This window comes from Urocitellus parryii, chromosome 9 (genome assembly GCF_045843805.1).
Source record: "Urocitellus parryii isolate mUroPar1 chromosome 9, mUroPar1.hap1, whole genome shotgun sequence".
In the NCBI taxonomy this organism is placed as follows: Eukaryota; Metazoa; Chordata; class Mammalia; order Rodentia; family Sciuridae; genus Urocitellus; species Urocitellus parryii.
In genome coordinates this window covers 77742018-77761790 of record NC_135539.1, presented here as the reverse complement: position 1 = coordinate 77761790, position 19773 = coordinate 77742018, and the positions used below count along the sequence as shown (strand labels likewise).

Below are 19773 nucleotides of genomic sequence, written 5' to 3'. Positions count from 1 at the left end.
AAGGAAATTTGTAAGATCCAAAGTAGACTTTTGTCAAATCAATATGAAATGACTTTTGGATGATAGGATTCTCTTAACAGTTTCCAGTAACACAATCAAATCCACTTTATATTTTTACATGAAGATAATCCTAAATTTTATGTTAACTATCTATCTATTTTTCTATCTATCTATCTATCTATCTATCTATCTATCTATCTATCTATCTATCTCACTATGTCAGTTTTTGCATAGCTGTGACCAAAACACCTGGCAAGGAGAATTTATTTATTTATTTATTTATTTTTATTGGTTATTCAAAACATTACAAAACTTTTGACATATCATATTTCATACATTCATCAAGTGGGTTATGAACTCCCATTTTTACCACAGATTGCAGAATCACATCAATTACACATCCACATTTTTACATAATGCCATATTAGTAACTGTTGTATTCTGCTACCTTTCCTATCCTCTACTATCCCCCCTCCCCTCCCCTCCCATCTTCTCTCTCTACCCCATCTGTTGTAATTTAATTCTTCCTCTTGTTTTTTTTTCCTTCCCCCTCAAATTCTCTTATATGTAATTTTGTATATCAATGAGGGTCTCTGGAAAGGAGAATTTAGAGGAGAAAAAGTTTATTTAAGGATTACAATTTCAGAGGTCTCAGTCCATATATGGCTGACCCCCTCACTTTGGGCCCAAGGCGAGACAACATCTCATCAGGGAAGGGTCCACTAGATGAAAGCAGCTCAGCTAATTATGTGTTCAAGAAGAAGAGAAAGAGAAGGAGAGGGGGAAATGTGCCATAGGGAAAATAGAACCTTCCAGAGCATACCTCCAAGAGAACTATCTCCACCAGCCATGCTCCATCTCCTATAGTTTCTACCAAGTTATTCAAACTAGTACAGACTGATTAGGGTACCCATCTCATAATCTGATCACTTTGCCTCTGAATATTCGCTCATTAAGAAGAGTTTTTTTTTTTGAGGGGGGTACCTTATATTCAAACTCTATCTATTTACTCACTATCTATCCATCCATCCATTCATTCATCTACAGTGGCTGACCAAAACTACCTGAAATATTAAATATTTTATTATAAAATAGGCTTTGCAATTAGATGGTTCTACCCAAGTATAGGAAAATGTAAATTCTTTGAGCTAAGGTAAAATATGATGTTTTATAGGTCAGGAGATTTGAATGAATTTTCAACATACCATAGATTCAGTTATCAGGACATAATTCTATGGTACATTGAGGAATGTGCATGTGTGTGTGTGTGTGTGTGTGTGTGTGTGTGTATGCATGTGTATATTTAAGTGGTTTAAAATTCATGATTTGAGAAACAATATATGCTTATTTATAAGCTTATATCATACTTTTATATACTTATTACTGTTCTCTAGAGAATATTTCTGTTATTACAGTATCATAAAAATATAACTAGGTAATAATCACCAGTAATATTTACTTTCTCTCCATGAACTACAGATTCCTTTTCCAAAGCCCAGAAGATGTACTTGTTAGCTGAGATAGCACAAACATGTTTTTATGCAATTTTTAGGGGAATATTAAATCCATCATCTGTAAAATAGGGCTGTGTTAACAAGTTGTAGAAGAGTCCAGGCAGACTAATGGACATGCACTTGGGGCACTGTCCTGTGAGAAGCACTTGTGCTGCAGGCCAGGGTTTTTTTTTTTTTCTTAGACTAATATGTTAACCTTCTGAAAATGGATAACATACGGACAATTTCTCAAAGATTTAAAAATAAGTCTGAGCAGTGATATTAAAATGAAAAAAATGATCAGAGAGTAGATACAATTTTTAATATGAAAGGTATTAAAGTCAGATCACAAGTGAATACAAAATATTAAAGAAAAGTTTTTAAAAAAATCATTGAAAGAGATGAAGATGGAGAGATTGTCAAGGGGGAAGATTGGCAGAGAGAAGAAAAAGAGAGAAAGAGAACAAACAGGTGACAATGGGAAGTACCTAAAGAAGGAGAAGGAAGCTTTGGAAGGTCAGGGCAAGAAGGAAGAGGAGAAAGAAGAAAAGAGATGGAAAAGGTATAAAACTTGCAGAGAAAAGTGGAGTCCAGGGATGAAGAGTGTCTCCTAGTAGCTTCCAGTCTTCAGTTGATACCATTTCTCAATTCTAGGCATGTGTGTGTGCAAGAGTGCATTTTGTGTACTCATGCACTTTGTGTGTACAAGTGTGAGTATGCACATGCATACTTGTGTGTTTGTGTGCCTTCATGCATTCATGTGTGTGAATTGGTGTGTCATGTGCGTTTGTGATCAGACACACACACAAACATTTGGATTCTGTGAAAATGCTTTATTCAGTTTGCTTTTAGATATAAATAAACTTGATGCTGGTGTCTTTTGATTTCAAATCCAAAACAGTATTTACACACTTTATAGTGTACATGTGGCATCCCCAAAAGCTCATGCATGAGACAAGGCAAGAAAGTTCAGAGGAGAAATAATTGGGTTTGAAGAGTCTTAATTCAATCAATGAATTAATCCCCGATAGGGATTAACTGAGTGGAATTGAAGTGGTAAAGTGTGACTGGAGGAGCATGGTTTTGGGGTCTGTATTTGGTGAGTGGACTCTCTGCTTTCTGATCATCATGTGAGCTGCTTCCCTCTGCCAGACTCTTCAGCCATGATGTCCTGCCTCACCTCCAGCCCCGAGGAATGGAGCCTCCTGTTTATAGATTGAAACATCTGAAACCTTGAGCCCCTAAATACACATTTCCTCCTCTACAGTTATTCTGGTCAGGTCCTTTAGTCAAAGCAGCGAAAAAGCTGATGAAAACACATACTTTATTATTTTTCAATATCTTGTTCACTGTGCTCCCAAAGACTACTCAAAACTATTGATCTGCTATGTATGTTAACACACAAAAAAAGTCAAATCCTAATTCTACATATCTGAGTTTATTCCACCCACCTTTCCACTTACCAGGTGAAAAAGAAACATGGCAATGCCCTTGTCTTTCAGGGATTTTGAACATATTACTTCAGTCCCTTAAGCCTCACTACTTTCTACTATAAATATTGTCCTTTTGAATATTTAATAAAATAATGCATTTAGGACCCTAATCTAGAGCACTTTAAGTATAAAAAATTATTATGGATATTTTTTTAATTTTTATTATTATATTTTTTAGAATATACAACAGAAAACATACAGTAAATGCATAACAATTATAAATATAATAATGAAATATAAAATATAGCTTATTAATATAAACAATTTCAATTTCAATTCAATATCCAGCATCACACAAAACAATAGAAATATCAAAGACATTTTTATTAAAATGAGAAATAGGGTAAAGTACACAGTATATATGTAATTACATCTCAGTCAAAATCCCAAATGGCTTTTATTTTGAAACTTGACAATATAATTGCGAATTTCTTCTGGAATAATAATATATCATAATAATTAAGGAAATATAGAAGGAAGACAATGGGAAAGGACTTTCACAATGAGATATTTCATGAGCTATAATAAATTTTAAAATAGTGTTAATTCAAGAGTAGACATAGTGATAAAGGAAAATAAAAACCCTCCAAACAAACGCATTGAAAGAGATATATAATATCTAAAGGGTCAAATTTCTGATAATTTAGTATTATCTATATAATGTATAATATAATATAGTATAATATAATAATATATATAATAAATAGTATTATGATTATTGGTTAGCACATGGAAAAAACTCAGGATTAAAAAATTTGTTTTATACAGTTTGTTAGCATAGATTATAGATAGACTAAATTTTTAAGTATAAAAAGGAAACAAAAACATTCTAATCATGTGTTTAAATAATAATATTTTTGAATGAGTTTTTTCAAATGTCAAAATGCTTAAAATAATAGTCAACTAGTACATTCAATATACTGGTAGCATAAACATCACATCAACAAAATGTAAAGACCTATTTTAAAACAGGGAAGACTTTTAGAATTCTAATAAAAAGTACTCTGTACCTTTTATAAAAGGTCTTGCAAAAAACAAAAGAACAACTATAACCACCAGCAATAAGAAGACATTGACAAAGTAGGTGCTAAGATAAGTTTTTAAAAATAACCTTTTAAACATATGACAAGAAAATGTTCAGCTTTACCAACGGCTGCCTGCTGAATTTGGCAAAGAGAGAGTTGCCAAAACCTGCAGGTGTAATTCTTTCAATTCCTTTATATTTTTGAAACTATGGCATTGTGTACCTACCTACACAAGGAGGAATGCTGCATCTTCTGCATGAACTGACACCATCTGACACTCAGAAATGTTTGATGTCACCTATGGTAAGTTTCCTGTTTGGGAATATACTTTAAAATTAAAACACCTGATCCCATTGGAATCTTTGACCTTCCCCTAAAAATTCTCAGTCTTGTTTTCCATTTGTTTGCTTTTCTGCCCTGTATGCCAGTCTGGGGAATTTATTTTGATAATCTTTGACTTTCTCATGTGTCTAATTCCAAATCCAGGCTGTTGCTCTCATCATTTCTTTTTAGTCTGTAACACTTCCTCAGGTAGTTCTCAGTGTGACTCTGCTTGTGATGAATCCTCAGTGTTGTCTCTTCAGTGTTCTTGGTTTACCTTTATATTTGAAAGCCATTGCAATGCTCTGCTTCCAGTTTTAGCGGATATACTGATCCCAAGCTCAGCCTCTCTCTCTCTCTCTCTCTCTCTCTATATATATATATATATATATATATATTTAGAAAGTAAAAGAAGCTGACTCAGTTTAAATTGATGGAAAATCATACTGTCAATTTGGCAGTATACCAAAATCTATTTAAAATATGCAATGCCCTTTGTTTGAAAAATATTCTTTTAGTTGTTGATAGTCCTTTTTTATTTTATTCATTTATTTATATGCAGTGCTAAGACTTGAACCAAGTGCCTCACACATGTGAGGCAAGCACTCTACCACTGAGCCACAATCCCAGCCCTGCAATGTCCTTTAATACCCCAAACAAATTCCTAATTATTTTAAGAAAATAAATATAAATGAAGACAAGAGTTGTGAGTAGGAATAAAAAAGTAAATAAATGGAAATGTACAAAAATCATTTGAGATAGAGGTTATTGATTTAACATTCAAGCAGCCATCTTAAATGTTAACCACCATCTTATAAGTTTCACTTTTCTACACTTCCTCTTACCAGACTCCCCCCCATTCCCATTAGTGACCTACCCCATGATACCATAATCCTAAGCCAATCCCAGAAGGACAGGACCCTTTTGCTCTGGAAAGCCCCATGGTGCCATGGACCTAAGCCAATCCTTTGCTATTCCCCACTCATCTAGCTCTGATGCAAGCACTCCTGAGCCTATCCCATAGCACAACAACTACAACTCCAAACCCCTACCCCATAAAAGCAGAACAACAATTTGGGGTCTCTCGCTTCTCTCTATAGAGAGATGCCCTTTATTTGTCAGCTTTGACAAATAAACTTTCATGTGGATCTCTGCCTGGTCTTTGTTCTTCTTTTCTGGCTTACCCCTGTCTTGCTTTCTCACTTTCCTTTCAATAAGATTAATTAAAAGCAAGATTATACAGCCCTTAGAACATTGATTTTTAAATGACTGCTCTTGGAGCTATTTAGGCCAAGAAAGTAATTTTTATTCCTATTGTGAATTGTACTGGGAAGTGGCTAAGCCAAAAATGATGCATGTCTGGGGTCCAAGAAGGGACCAAGGGGAATGATCTGTAGAATCTGGCTGTAATATGAGAAGTAGCAAGGATGGGTTCCCTCAGCCTCAGCAAGAAGGACAATTATATTGCAATATAACAACTATGTGTGTGTGAACTTCTCACCAACAATAATCAGATGTAAACATCTGTGACAAAAACATTCTAGAATTGCAAGATAGGTGTTATTCCTCACTCATGCATAGCAGAGGTGAGCACTACCAATATGGTAGGACAGATTGTCCTCCATGATGTGGCTCTGATATCAGAGCAATCACTCCATTTATGGTTATATCTGGACTAATGGGAAGGAAGAATGGAAGAAAAGAGAGCATTTTTTTTCTTTTTTTTCTATTGTGGGATTCAAAAGTTATGCATGTAACTTCCCAACAGCCAGATCTTTGGTCCCACTATTATTTGCAGAGGAAATTCAAATAGATCTCTATCATTAATCTTTTTTTTTTTTTTTTTTTTTTTTTTTTTTTTTTTTTTTTTGCTATTTGCCTCCAGCATGAACCCTATGCTCCAGCTTTGTGGTCAGGAATTTTTTTCTTATAAAGGACCAGATAATAAATATTTTAGAATCTTCAGGCCTCATGATTATTTCTTCATTCCTAATGGAAGATAATATTATTACACCAGGATTAGGATGCATACAAACACAAATTTACATGGCAAAGATTTCATCTAAATGCCTACACCTCAGTCCAACTACATACAGCATGGGATCCCAAATAAATGAAATCTATTCTCCCTATTTGGAGTTTATGGGACAAAACATCATCTTCAAGAGGCAGTGCATAAAAATCAAGGCAGAAATTATTAAAAATTCATCAAAATCTGATCAAGTAGGAATTTAAAAGCTCATAATACAACCTACTAAGGATTATTAGAACTTGAAACATCCCACTTATTTATAGAAGCATGTATTTAAAATGTATTTAATCTATTCACAATGTTGATGGAGTATAAAGAAAAATTTATATAGCAAATATGGGTTTAGGTCTGAAAATCATAAATGAAAAATAACTTATTTAGTCTAATTTTAAATTTATCCACATAGAAGTGCAATGTATTTTAGAAGAAAGCCAATGCAACTAATTAAAATTGATTGCAATTACTCGGTGGTATAGAAAGGGAGAGAGGACTATTGTGGCTGGCATTTCAAAAAATATCATCAAACGACCAAGATATTAGTATGCTGCTGGTGAATGTGATATTTATACATTGGCCATTGAAGAGAAGATCAAATTGCCTTTTTATGTTAGAAATTGGATAAAGGACAGGAATCAAGTAAATCCAAAGTGTAATTTTCTCATGAACGTGAAGTGATGGGACATGTTCAGGTCAAATATAATGTGTGTCACTGAACAGCTGAGGCAGGAATCTCACATTTCTTTGGCCCTGCTCTAAAATTTGAAGTGTAATGCTTTTATTTTCCACTGAGACAGCTGTTAAAATTCTCATATGAGAACAGCCCCAGCTGGCATGTTTTAAATGAAAATACATGTGGGTAATAACCGTGAACTAAGAAGTACTGCCGGCTAACCAAGGATCAAATTAGGGGTAAGTAAAAGCTTTGTTTATATTTCTTTTGCTTTTAAACCTTTCCAGAGAGTTGATTACATATTATTAGCACAAAGATGCTTGGATTAGGAACCCTGGGAGACAAAACTGTATATTTAGCTTCAAGAAGCTTCCTTGGATGAGTGTGTGTGTGTGTGTGTGTGTGTGTGTGCATCTGTATATCTGTATGTGCCTATGCACAAAAATATTTCTTCTCATGGGTATAGAAGTAAGAATAATAGAATACGTATAGATTTGTTCAGACTTCTTCAGTTGGGAACAAAAGTTACAGACCTAAAGCATCTACTTTGACCCACTTCCTTTCAGGAAGGCATGAAAGGAATAGAGTTTTCTGTACCAGTCAGACACTCTGGGTGAAGTGGAGGACTCAGCACTTGGGGGCTCTTAATTTATAGTCGTGTTCTGGAAATGGCTGACTGCTTTGAGAAGGGCTAGGAATATCATTTGCCCCATTCTCTTTCCTGCCTAAAAAGTTTTATGCCATTTCACGTCCTTGTTTAGCAAAAAGTCTAATCTATAAACCTAATGAGGATTTGAAACTCTCAGGTATGAGTGACAACTCTGATGGAAAAGGAATTGGAGGAGGAAGCAAAACAGAGCACTGTATTGTGTGTTTCCTTCGTGTACACGTAGAATTTAAATTCTGGAGGGCGCCTATGTTAGAAATTACCCTTATTTTAATAATAAGGAAACATGCATAGATGTTTTACGACAAGGTAGCTGCATAACTTGAATGCAGAATTATTCAATCTGAAGAAAATTTTTTTCATGCCACACGTTTATAATCTAATGAATGTAGGTTATTCCAGTTCCCATTGAGTATTAGAAGTGAACAGCAGTTGAACAATTTAAGAAACGTTTCTAGTTGTTTTGCAACAAATGTAATTTTCCCATTGACAGCAATAAACAACATTTAGATATTTTCCCTGTGGGGAGAGTTCACATCAGTGACTATTAGACTTGCTTGGGAAGTGTATTCACAGTACAATGGCACTAAGAGCCAAGTCATCTGCCGTTGTCATAAATGAGAAAGTGGAGCTCCAAGCACTTTGCCTGCATAGCCATCTGACAGATTTGGTTGTCCCTATGTGGTCTGCTCAGCAAAGGAAGGCTTTCAGGCATACACCATCGGCAGCTCAATGGGATACCGGAGAGTTCTCATTTGTGTGCTGATGTCCTCCAAAGCTCCCTGACTTCAAACATCTGTAGGTTAAGGCTTTTATTTTTTAAGTGTGGGAACAGCTCTTGACTAATGGGGAACCTACGAATATTTCAAAAATGAAGACCTCTTCGCTTTTTCTCTGAAAATATGGTGCCCGAGTATAGCTATGATGACATTTTTGGAACAGCTATTTTATAGAATCAGAGTAGCAGGAACCTTGGAGTGGATGTACCCTGATCCCCAGGACAGAAACAAGCTGAATGGCATTCTCTTCCAGACTCTGCGATTTCCCAAAGAAGATTTTTGATTGTTAAATATCTTCTACTATTCATTCTTCCTTTTCTGTGTCCCCGTCTAAATTTATCCCTATATTTCATTCATCTATATTTCATTTCTCATCAAATACCTTGACTTTGTTCAGTTTTCCCACTTGGAATTTTGTCCCGAACTATTGCCATTCTTTGGCCATTGAAACCTCTCTGGGTCCATTGATAAGTTGTTGCTGTTGAGTTAGTGCAAGCACCAACCTTAAAACAGAAGTCTAGATATAGTTCAGACTACACCAAAGTCACAAACCATGGGACTGAGACACCCTTGATGTGAGCTTAATGCACTCATTGTAGCAAATCAAGATGGGAAAACCTTTTCACCTGCCATACTTTGGAAACCACATATTGCATTGCATTTATTGCAAATCTATTTGTGTTTTTCTTATAAAATTTTACCATGTCAAAAATAACTATCTTCTAATGCAAATATAGCTCAAAAATTAAATAAATACAGCAATTAGAATTAATCTCTATTTTTCCTTTTTAAAAGATGAAGCATTGCTTCAAACTATAAAAGCAAATTTTAAAATATATTTCTCTTTCCTAGTATATATCTCATCCTATTTAAAAGCAGAAAAAGGACAATACTGTAACTTGATTGCTGAATTTGGTTACTTTACCCCCCAGAATCCCTTTATGTTTCTGGTTGTTCAGTAAACTAAAGATCTTCTGTAACTGTGATATTATGACATTTAGCTTAAAGAATTAAGATATATTTAGACATAGCAAATCACCTGTTTCAACCCTGTGAATCTTCTTGTGAAGCATATATTGCTCTAATCTGGTTCACATGTATCCTCCGTCCTCTATTTGGAAGGTTTCCTGACCTGTGACCCATGTCATATTGTTAATCATAATGTTACTCGTTAATTCTTGACAAAGAGTCAAACACTCACCTTTAATATCCACCTCTCTAGACTGGCACACAGCTCAACTCTGCCCTTATCTCTGGCAATTCTGATGGATTAAGCTAAGAACCATTAACTGGAGTTTCAACTGCTGTTTGTCTTGGGGGGGGTATCCTGGTGCATGGAATCATTGGAGAAAATTGATCTCCTCATATTCTGGTGCAGTAGATAGAGAACCAGAGACTCACCATGGGTGCAATGTGATCGAGTTTAAATTCATTTCTACTGCCCCATTCCAGATCTCTTATAACCCCATTTAATTTTTTTATAAGACAATTGCCCAGGTTTCTGGACTGCTGTGCCCCTACATGGGTTCATTCCATCATCAAAACATTCTCATTCGGTTACCTACTACATAAAAGCCTACTCACTAAAAAGTAAATGGTAAAATCCATCCCGCATTCTGTTCAATTTAACAGCTGCTCTCTGTAGTTTGATGTGTTTTAGTCATTGAAACTGAACAAAGAGAAAAGCATTTTAGACAAAAACACTTTGTAAGTAATGGAGTTTGAAATTATTTTGACAGTTGTTTCCTTTTTCTGTGCATCATTGTCTTCCAAGTAACAGATAATTTGAGTAAGGTAGACAAATATGGAAAATGAAAACCCTTAGTTTGAAAATATCCACATCTCAGTCCTACCTAAGTTGATCTCAATGCATCACAGACACTTAGCTTCTCTGGATTGAAAAGCTAAGTGACTAGGCTGCACTGGTTGTGTGTTTAGCTGAAGTGTTTTGCTCCTTTGGGAAAACAAAATAATATCCTTGAGACACTCTTGTTTTACTATTAATATTTTATTTGTACTTTGAGAAACAAGCATTAACATTTTATTTGTCCTTTGAGAAATAAGCATTAACTTAGGTTAACTATAGGGTAAGAGGTTCTGGACAAACCAAGGCCCATGAAAGATTTTTATTAACTTAAGCATGTGCTTAGACTAGACCAGTGGTTGTTAGGGTCTGTAAACAAGTCAAGATGGTGCCTGGCATTTTGCCAGAGGAAGTGGTTTGTGAAGTAACGCCAGCGAGCCATTAAGTGTGGAGATTCCTTATTGGTTGACTGCTGTATCTAGTTTATGTTAATTAAGATAAGCTGTGTGTAATGTATATATACCCCTCCTGTCCTACAATAAACGCCTCCCACTCCTGCTGTATCAATGTACACAAGTTGCTCGTCACCCCCCGGTTATTTTGCTGCAGCCGGCAAGTGGTGAGGTCTATGTATCTTATACTCAATGAGGAAGGAGTTGAGTACTAGTTCCTCTCCAAAATATGTTCAAGTCTGTTTCGCTGATACCTATATATGGTCTTATTTGGAAACAGGAGTTTGCAGATGGAATCAAAGTATGATGTAGTCATGCTGCATTAGGATGGCATCTACTCCACCAACACTGTGATCTGGACTTCTGGTGTCCAGAAATATGAGTGTTGCCTTAGGCCACTTTTATGTGACACTTTGTTATGGCAGCTCTGTCAAAATAAAAACACATAGTAGACCTTGGGCTACTGGAATGTTGGCCTGAGTTTATCTCATTATGGCTCACAATTCATCTACTCTATATAAATAATGTCCTAACCAAATCAGAATTTCACAGAAAGCCAGGAAATGAACGTTAAACATATGTGTGTATTAAATTTAATCATTCAGAACTGAAGCCACTTAATAAACTGTATTTATCCAATAGCACTGGACTCCTACTGTAAGATATATATACTACTTTCCCTTTCAGAAAGTATCTCCAGAAAATACCTATTTGATTCAAAGAGTAATGTGGAGACCCCATGGCTAAGTAATGAGTTTTGGATCAGGTGGTGAAGGGTGATGTTCCCACTTGTGGGACAAGGGAGCGCCATGTGCCTCCCAAGCCTTGTGATGCTTGCAGAACAGCTCTACCATGTTCCCCATGAGGGATGAGGCTCAAAAAACCTGTTCTTAGATTTACAAGGTCAAGAAAGGAAAAGACTAAAGATTTAATCCTCCTGACCAAAAGGGCTGAGAATGGAAACAGTCAACTGAAGCAGCACAGAACTTTGGACTTGATGCTGAGCTGGTAGGGGCTCAAACAGCAGTACTGATGGAACACGTGGAACAAGGATAATGGCGTCAAGCATTGCTTCACTGCTGATGTGTTAGGTACTGTTTGGGTTTGTACTGTTGAGAAATTTGTGGATAATAAATTCTTCAATATTCATACAGTAATTTGGGCATAGGAATTCATTATGAGTTTGAAGATGTTTGATTTAAGAGAGTTATGCACAGATAAATAAAATTTTCAGTTGAATTTCTATCTTGGACAAAAACTCCAAAGGAAAATGACTTCCAATTCCAAAACGTAGTTCATTCTCTAAACCAAATAATATAGAACTTTGAATTATGAAATCATTTGTTTCATACACACAGTTAATGCTAATTTATCTTCTTATAATTTTACTCTATATCTGAATCAATGAGGTCAAAGAAGTAGAGGTTTATTAAGCCAACTTACATGTATCATGCCCACAGAAGATTATGCAGTTCAAAATGCTTCAAATTAATGTCATTTATGTTGCATGAGTATAATGAAGAGAAATGAAGAATGAAACAATTCAAAGAGGAGTGAAGACACATTCTATTCTAGAGTCTCTTGTGGCACAGATTTTTTTTTTTTAAATCCATGATCTAAGATAATATTCCGTTACCTATTGACAAATACTTTATATTACACCTCTGGCTGTTTCTACCACATAAATGACAACCTTGTCAATTCCAGAATATTTACACAAACTTCTTGGCACTGGATGATACTTCTAGCAACTAAAAAGAAAGGAAAAATGGAAAAGAACAGCATGAAATATTAAAACTTATATTCTACTTTTACTTATCACATGGACAAAAATCATCAAGATAATGCTTGGAAATTCCCTTCATCTTTTTTCCTATTCATATGTGTAGATGATTATATATTTTCCCTGTATTTACCCATTTTAATACTCGTCTCGCATTTCTAGCAGGAAATATCCTGAGTTTTTTTGTTTGTTGTTTCATTTTTTTAAATAGGGGTGTTTGGTGAAGCAGGTTTCACATGAAAACTGTCTGATTTTTATTTATACACTTTTGAAGCTAAGAAGAGAAAGATTTGGAGTATATTCAGAAAACCATGAAAGCAAAAGTGTTCCCCCCAGATTGTCAGGACATGTCCAACTCGGGAAGTAGGAGGAATACCAGTGGTCATTTGGATCAGGGTGCGGGACATCGGGCTCACTGTCGGGCAGCCTCGTGGTTCTCACAAGAGCTCACTGCAGCTGGCACAGAAGATGCAGAGGAAAGTAGAAGACCTTATAGCCATGGGAGAGCAGCACATGGGACTTAATGCTCCCCCAGCAGTACCCTGGTTCCAAGGGACTATGCTGAAACCAAGTCATGCCCCAGGGAGAGGATTACAAACATGACTGAAATGCAGCAGTTGACACTTCAGCAGCACTGTGGCTTGAAGAAAAGACTAAATTACATTATAAAATAAACATATCTTTCATGTATATTGTAAATTGCTGTCTGCCATATGGGATAAGTTATGGATGTTATTATTTATCTTTATAAGATGCTCGTTTTTGTGCATCTTAACTTTGTGGAATTTTTCTTAAGATGATTAAGAAATCCCTTTGAAAATAAATCTAAGCAAAGAGGAGAAAGACTTCTACAATGAAAACTACAGAACACTGAAGAAAGAAATTGAAGTAGACACTAGAAGATGAAAAGACCCTCCCGTATTCATGGATAAGCGGAATTAGTATTATCAAAATGGCCATACTACCAAAAGCTTTAGACAGATTCAATGGAATACTCATTGAAATACAATCACATTCTTCATAGAACTAGAAAAAAATAATAGTCCTAAAATTTATTTTGAAGAATAAGGAGCTAGAATAGTCAAAGCAATACTAAGCAAGAGAACTGAGGCTAGAGACATTATGCTTGATATACTATAAAACTATAGTATCAAAAACATCACAGTATTAGCATTAAATCAGACATGAAGACCAATGGGATAGCATAAAAGACAGATGTAAACACACATAGGTATAGTTTTAGAACCAGAGAACAAGCCACTGTAAGTAGGTCACTCGTTGGAATGAAACAAATTCTTCACATAGACTTCAATTCTGTAATTTATTTCATATGTCTCGTCTCATCCACCCCTCTCTATTTCTCTTTGCAATACTCTTCTGGGAAGAAAGTGATTCTGCCAAATATCACGGGTAAGTTCAATGCAATCATGTTACTGCATGAGTGTGTGTATCTATCCCATTCCAAAGGAAGCAATGTCAAAAAGCCAGTTTGATGGATTTTCCTTAAAGAATAGTTGTACACTATCATTTGGTTTTCTTGTTGTTATTTAGATATGACCAAAGTTCAGTGTTAATCCAATAACAAGTTATCACTTTCAATGTCTAGTAGAAATGCATATACCATATACAGATGTATGTTCAGGAATCACACAACCAAATCATTCAATGACTCTTTAAATTATTTATGTTTGTGACTTCAAAATGCACTATTTCAGAAATAAACTGAAAAGATGACTCTTTGTTTAGGGAACCTTACCTGAGATCATTGTATTGGTAGTTTTGCCTTAGCACTTTGTAAGTAAATCATAGGGTTGTTTCCATAAAGTCCTTTCTACAAGTACATAATTAGTCTAAATCAAATAATAGTTTTTGGGCTCTTGGACCATATTAGAAAGTTATTTTCTTAAATGATTTACCAATTTATATTTCTTTAAGAAATCTATGAGAAAATCCATGGCTCTGACCCTTCCTGACCTTTCAGCAATTTTTTAAATTGTCACTTTGCTCAAAACTTTCCTCACTGAACTTTTTCTTTTATACTTTATGACACAATTAACAAAGGTTTCCTGTACTGAATGCCCCATTTAGTGATTTTAAAGTAAATGTTCACTGAAGATGGAAGTAACTTTTGCAGGTTCACCCAATGAGAATTTATACCATTCTCCCTGATGGACATTTTATAATTTTATAGAAATATCATATTTATTTTTAGTTATCAGATGAATACAGTTCTAAATAGTATACTTATTTCTTGACTATCAGTCATATGATATTAAATATTTCCCTTGATGAAATTTAATGTAGTGTACTATAGTCATTAATTTGCAGACACTAAAAGTATTCACTTTTCTGAAATGAACTCAATTTGCTTGTTATACATTGTACTTTTTATATACTGCTAAATTTGATTTCCTAATATTTTGTTGAAGAATTTTGCATCTGTATTTATTAGTAAAATTGATGGTCTCTTTATCCTTCTGTATTTTCATTTATGAGTTTTTCTTTCAAAGTGTTCAATTTGCTTTGCAGTATAACTGTTTCATTTCTTCTTTAAAATACTCATGTGAATTTGTTGGTGAATAAAGATGAGCCTGGAGGAAATGGGGGTAGGGTAGAGAAAAGGAGAGAGAGAGAGAGAAAAAATCTGTAGTAGGAAACTAAGTGACATTAAGCTACTTCTAAGTTTTTTGAGGGAAGTCTTTTTTTTCTTGTTTTTGTTAATTATAGTGTCCATTTATTTAGAAACAAAGGATTACTATTACTTCCTATTTCTTCTTGTGTAATTTTTGTAAATATTTAGTTTCTTAAGACTGTTTTCTTGAATTGGCATATTCAAACTTATTGACAAAAATCTCATCAATAATATCCTTTTGTTATCCTTTAAAAGACTGTATGAGAGGTACTAGTAACTTTTTTTTACTTCCCAATGTCTTCTGTTGTTGTGGTGGTAGAGATGTTGTTGGTTGAAGGGGAGGTGTTTGTGACACAGGAAGAGAAAAGATAAAACAGATAAATGAGAGACAGAGACTATGTGTTGATTTGTGTAATTGTTTTTACTTTTCCTAGAATGGTCTTTCAAAGAGGCTATTAATTGCATTGGTGTTTTGTAAGATTTAGGTTTAGGCTTTATTAAAATTTTCTATTATATTCTGTTTTTTATTACATTAATTAATATTATGATATTTATTCCCTTCTATCTGTATTCTTTAGGTTTTTAGTTTAGGTGCATAAATTCATTGATCTTTCTTCCTACTTTTAATAAATTCTCTTTTAACATGGTGTTATCTACATCCAACAGATTTTCATGTCTAATTTTCCTTTATTGCTCTAATCAGACTATTTCCTAGCTGTCGTCATTTACATGTTTATGTTTTCATTCTCTTTATAAATATAGTTCTATTAAAATATATTCAGATTTTCTTTTAATTCAATTGTTAAGAGTTTCTACATAAACGACCTTGTGGTCTGAGAATATAGTTCATATGATTTCAAGCTTTTGAAATTTACTGAGGGATATTTTGTGGCCTAATTTGTGTTGGATGTGTATAAACATTCCCCTTTTCTTTATCACTGGAAAGATTTTTTGCTCTTCAGTTTTTAAGGGAAGTGTTCTATATTGTGAGAAGAGATTAGATTTACTGAACATGTTTCTTAATTATTCTACCAAATATCCTTACTATGGTTTCATTTTTTTCTTCCATCAGGTACTGAGACAGATATGTTAACATTTTTCACCTTGATTGTAAATATATTTTTTCTTTGATATTATAATATTATTTTCATATATCTTAAGGATAAAAAATTGGGTACACAAAACGTAAAATTATTACATTTTCTTGGTGACTTATAATTTTCATTCACAAAAACTTTCCCTCCTTTACCAAATAATACTTTTTCTACTGTGTTGACAGATCTGCTTTTTTAAGGCTAGCATTTGCATGGCATAACATTTTCTTGATCTTTTTTTTTTTTTCCGTATTTTAATACTGCTAAATGTGCTTCTTTTTTGCAATAGAGAATTGGTCATTTTATTTTTTGGACATTCAAACTGAAAAATTTTACTCATAACTGGAGGATTAAATCCATTTGTATTTTTTAAAATAAACTTTATTATTTTAAAAAAAGTTTAGAACATAGTATAGAGAATTTCCATAAAACCCAAACTCCATTTCTCTATTATTTGCATCTTATTAAAAGAACAATATGGAGCCCTGGCATGGTCCATCCTGAGCGCCTGTTCTGGGAGGCAGCTGTTACATGTTTTTCATCTCTCCCACCTAAATGCATGCCACCGCTCCATGGACCATTTGATGGAGTTGTATCCCCTGAGGCACAAGAACTGTGTTTTGGGTTGTGAGCTGAAGGCTGACAAAAACGATCACTTTAAGATGGGTAGTGATGAAAACCAGTTCCAGTTCTCAAGAAGAAGGGTCAGTTTAGAGGCTTCTAAAATGGAGGAACACTCTGTCCAAGCAGAGGTGATGCATAATGATGGCATCCAATTCAGTTAACACTGGCAACTTTGAAAATGTCTTTGCATCTAACTAGTTCCTATGAGGTCTCTGAAATGACACCAGCCATGGTCTTAGGTTAAAGTGAGGTTCAGAGCCTATGCCTTTAGTAGCTGCGGAGCAAATGCAGAGTCAGAGTATGAAGAGGAGGAGGACGTAAAACTGAGAAGTGCACCTGGAAGGCCACCCACCCCTGGAAGGGGTAACAAGATTCCACAGAAAACAGTAAAACTCGATGCTGATAAAGATGATGAGGATAATGAAGGTGGCAATGATAATGATGGAATTGAAGAAAAAGCTCCAGCAAAGAGATCTATGAGAAAAAATGCACAAAAATCAAACCAGTATGGAAAAGACTCCAGATTATCAACACCAAGATCAAAATGTCAAGAATCCTTCAAAAAAACAGGAAAAATCTCCTAAAACGCTCAAAGAGCCCAAATCTTTAAAAGACATTGAAGCAAAGATGCAAGCAAGTACTGGAAAAGGTGTTTCTCTTCCCAAAATGGAAGCCAAGTTCATTCGTTATATAAAGAATTGCTTCCAGATGACTGGTCAGGAGGCTCTTGAAGATCTCTGGCACTGGGAGAAGTCTCTTTAAGAAAATAGTGTGAACCGTTTGCTAAAATTTTCCATCTTATTTCACTTCTGTAATGGTTGATATCTGGCTGTCCTTTTTATAATGCGAAGTGAAAACTTTCCCTAGTTGTTTGATAAATGTTGTCCAGGTTCCATTGCCAAGACTGAGTCGTCCAAAATGCCCATTTCGTTTTTGAAGATGTAATTCCCCTCTTTGCTAGGTTGTGAAGTATGTATGGCACACTATGATAGGACATAGTAATAGCGGTGGCCACACACAGAAATGGTGGGGAGACAAAATACACATGTGAAATAAATTTGGTACACTAATAAAGTAAAAAGATGGAGGCATTACCAAAGATTTAAATCCCTAATTTATTCAGATTTGTTTAGGTTGTACACAAGGTCTTTTTTTTTTTTTTTTTCTGTTCCAGAAGTCCAGTCAACCTACTAATCTACATTTAGGTGTCACATCTCCTTAGCCTTCTGTTACTGAGCAGATTTCTCAGACTTTCATCTTTTTGATAACCTTGGCAGTTTTCAGGCATTCTAATCATGTAAAGTACAGAATGACCCTTGGATGGGGTTTGGAAAATGTTTTCCTCACGACGAGAATAGGGCTAGGGCTTTCTGTGGCCTGGATCACCTGCCTAAGTTGTTTTCCTCTGTGAAGTTTATTTATTTTTTCTCCCCACACTTTCTCTACTGCCTTCTTTAGAATGGGGTCACTTTACATACAATAAAGAATAAGGAGTGGAGTATCCGCTTCAATTATTTAGAATTTTTCTGTAAAGGCCATCTGTCTTTTTGCCATTTATTCAACCATTTATTTATATCAGTATGGACCCATGGATGTTTAGTTTATATGTTGGGCCTTTTTTTTTTCCATTTCACCATAATTATGTGTGTAAAATAGATGATTTTAGCACTTTTTTCTTTCTACAAGATGTGAATAAAGTGGACTTTGGATTATGTGTAAGTTCTGAGTACTTCAATAATTATACAACACTTAATGGCAAAAGAAAGAGCCCCCTGTTACAGAAGAGTCTAATATATTACCAGTATGTCTAGAAATGTTTGCATCTATTACTTCTTTATCATAACCACTTCATGGTCCCCATTTACAAATGAAAAAACTGAGCTTTTAGAAGTTAACTAATTCAGCCCACAGTCAATATTTAGAAAATCATTAGACTGTGACGTCAAACTCTAATGAAGGTTTGAGCATGTTTTCTTATCACTACATCCCTCCTTGATATTTTCCTCTGGGGCTCAGTACAGACTGGTGTTAGCCCATTGTGTCCATATTATTTTGCTTGCAGTTTTTTCAGAGATCCAGTGTTGCTATAACTTCTCTAGGTCCCTATAGCCTCCTTAAAAATTTCAGGTAAAACTGTTAGTTCCTTAGAGGAGGAGACAATCAGAAATTCAGGGATACAGGAAGCAAAGGGTGAAAAGATGGAAAAGTATTCCAGATCAAGCGCAGGCACACTGCGGTGTTTTTCTCCTCAAGCATCAGCTTCAACACTTAGAGAGCAGGTGAGAGTCCAACAGAAGAGAAAAAGGAAGAAAGAGATGATCTGCATAACCTAGATATTTATCTACCTGAGATATTTACATTCTTTGAAAAACGTGTTAACAATTTGTACACACAATGTAAATTTGAAGATGCATTTGCAATTTAAATATTGATCAAATGTATTGACTACTAGGAATGTTCAGAAAGCTTAATCTACATTAATATTCACAATAACCCCATTAAGTCAGAATTATTATATCCAATATAGAATGAATATAATAAAGGAAGTAAGTTTACGTTGGCTTATGGTTTGGGAGGCTGGGAAGTCTCTATTTGAAACTGGGATTTTCTTAGTGGTTAAATGTTGCTGATTACTAATACAATTTTGTTGCTGAACACTAATACATTTGTTATGATTCTGGTTTTCTTTTTCTTCATGAACCAAGATTAGTGCTTCACGTGTTTCTAAGAATTTATCCTTTTCATCTAAGTCATCTAACCTGTTGACGGAGAGCTGTCTATAACACACCCTTAGAGTCCTTTTTATTCAAGATTTGTAATGACAGCACCTCTTTCATTCTTGATCATGGAAATATCTTTTTTTTTTACTTTTATCAGTTTAATTAAAATTTGTCTTTTTATTTA

At 34.7% G+C, this 19773-nt stretch overlaps 1 pseudogene; it reads left to right on the top strand.

Moving 5' to 3' along the window:
• The first annotated feature begins 16817 nt into the window (after nucleotides 1-16817).
• Nucleotides 16818-17631, top strand: LOC113200142 (nucleophosmin pseudogene; annotated as a pseudogene).
• Nucleotides 17632-19773: the final 2142 nt, after the last annotated feature.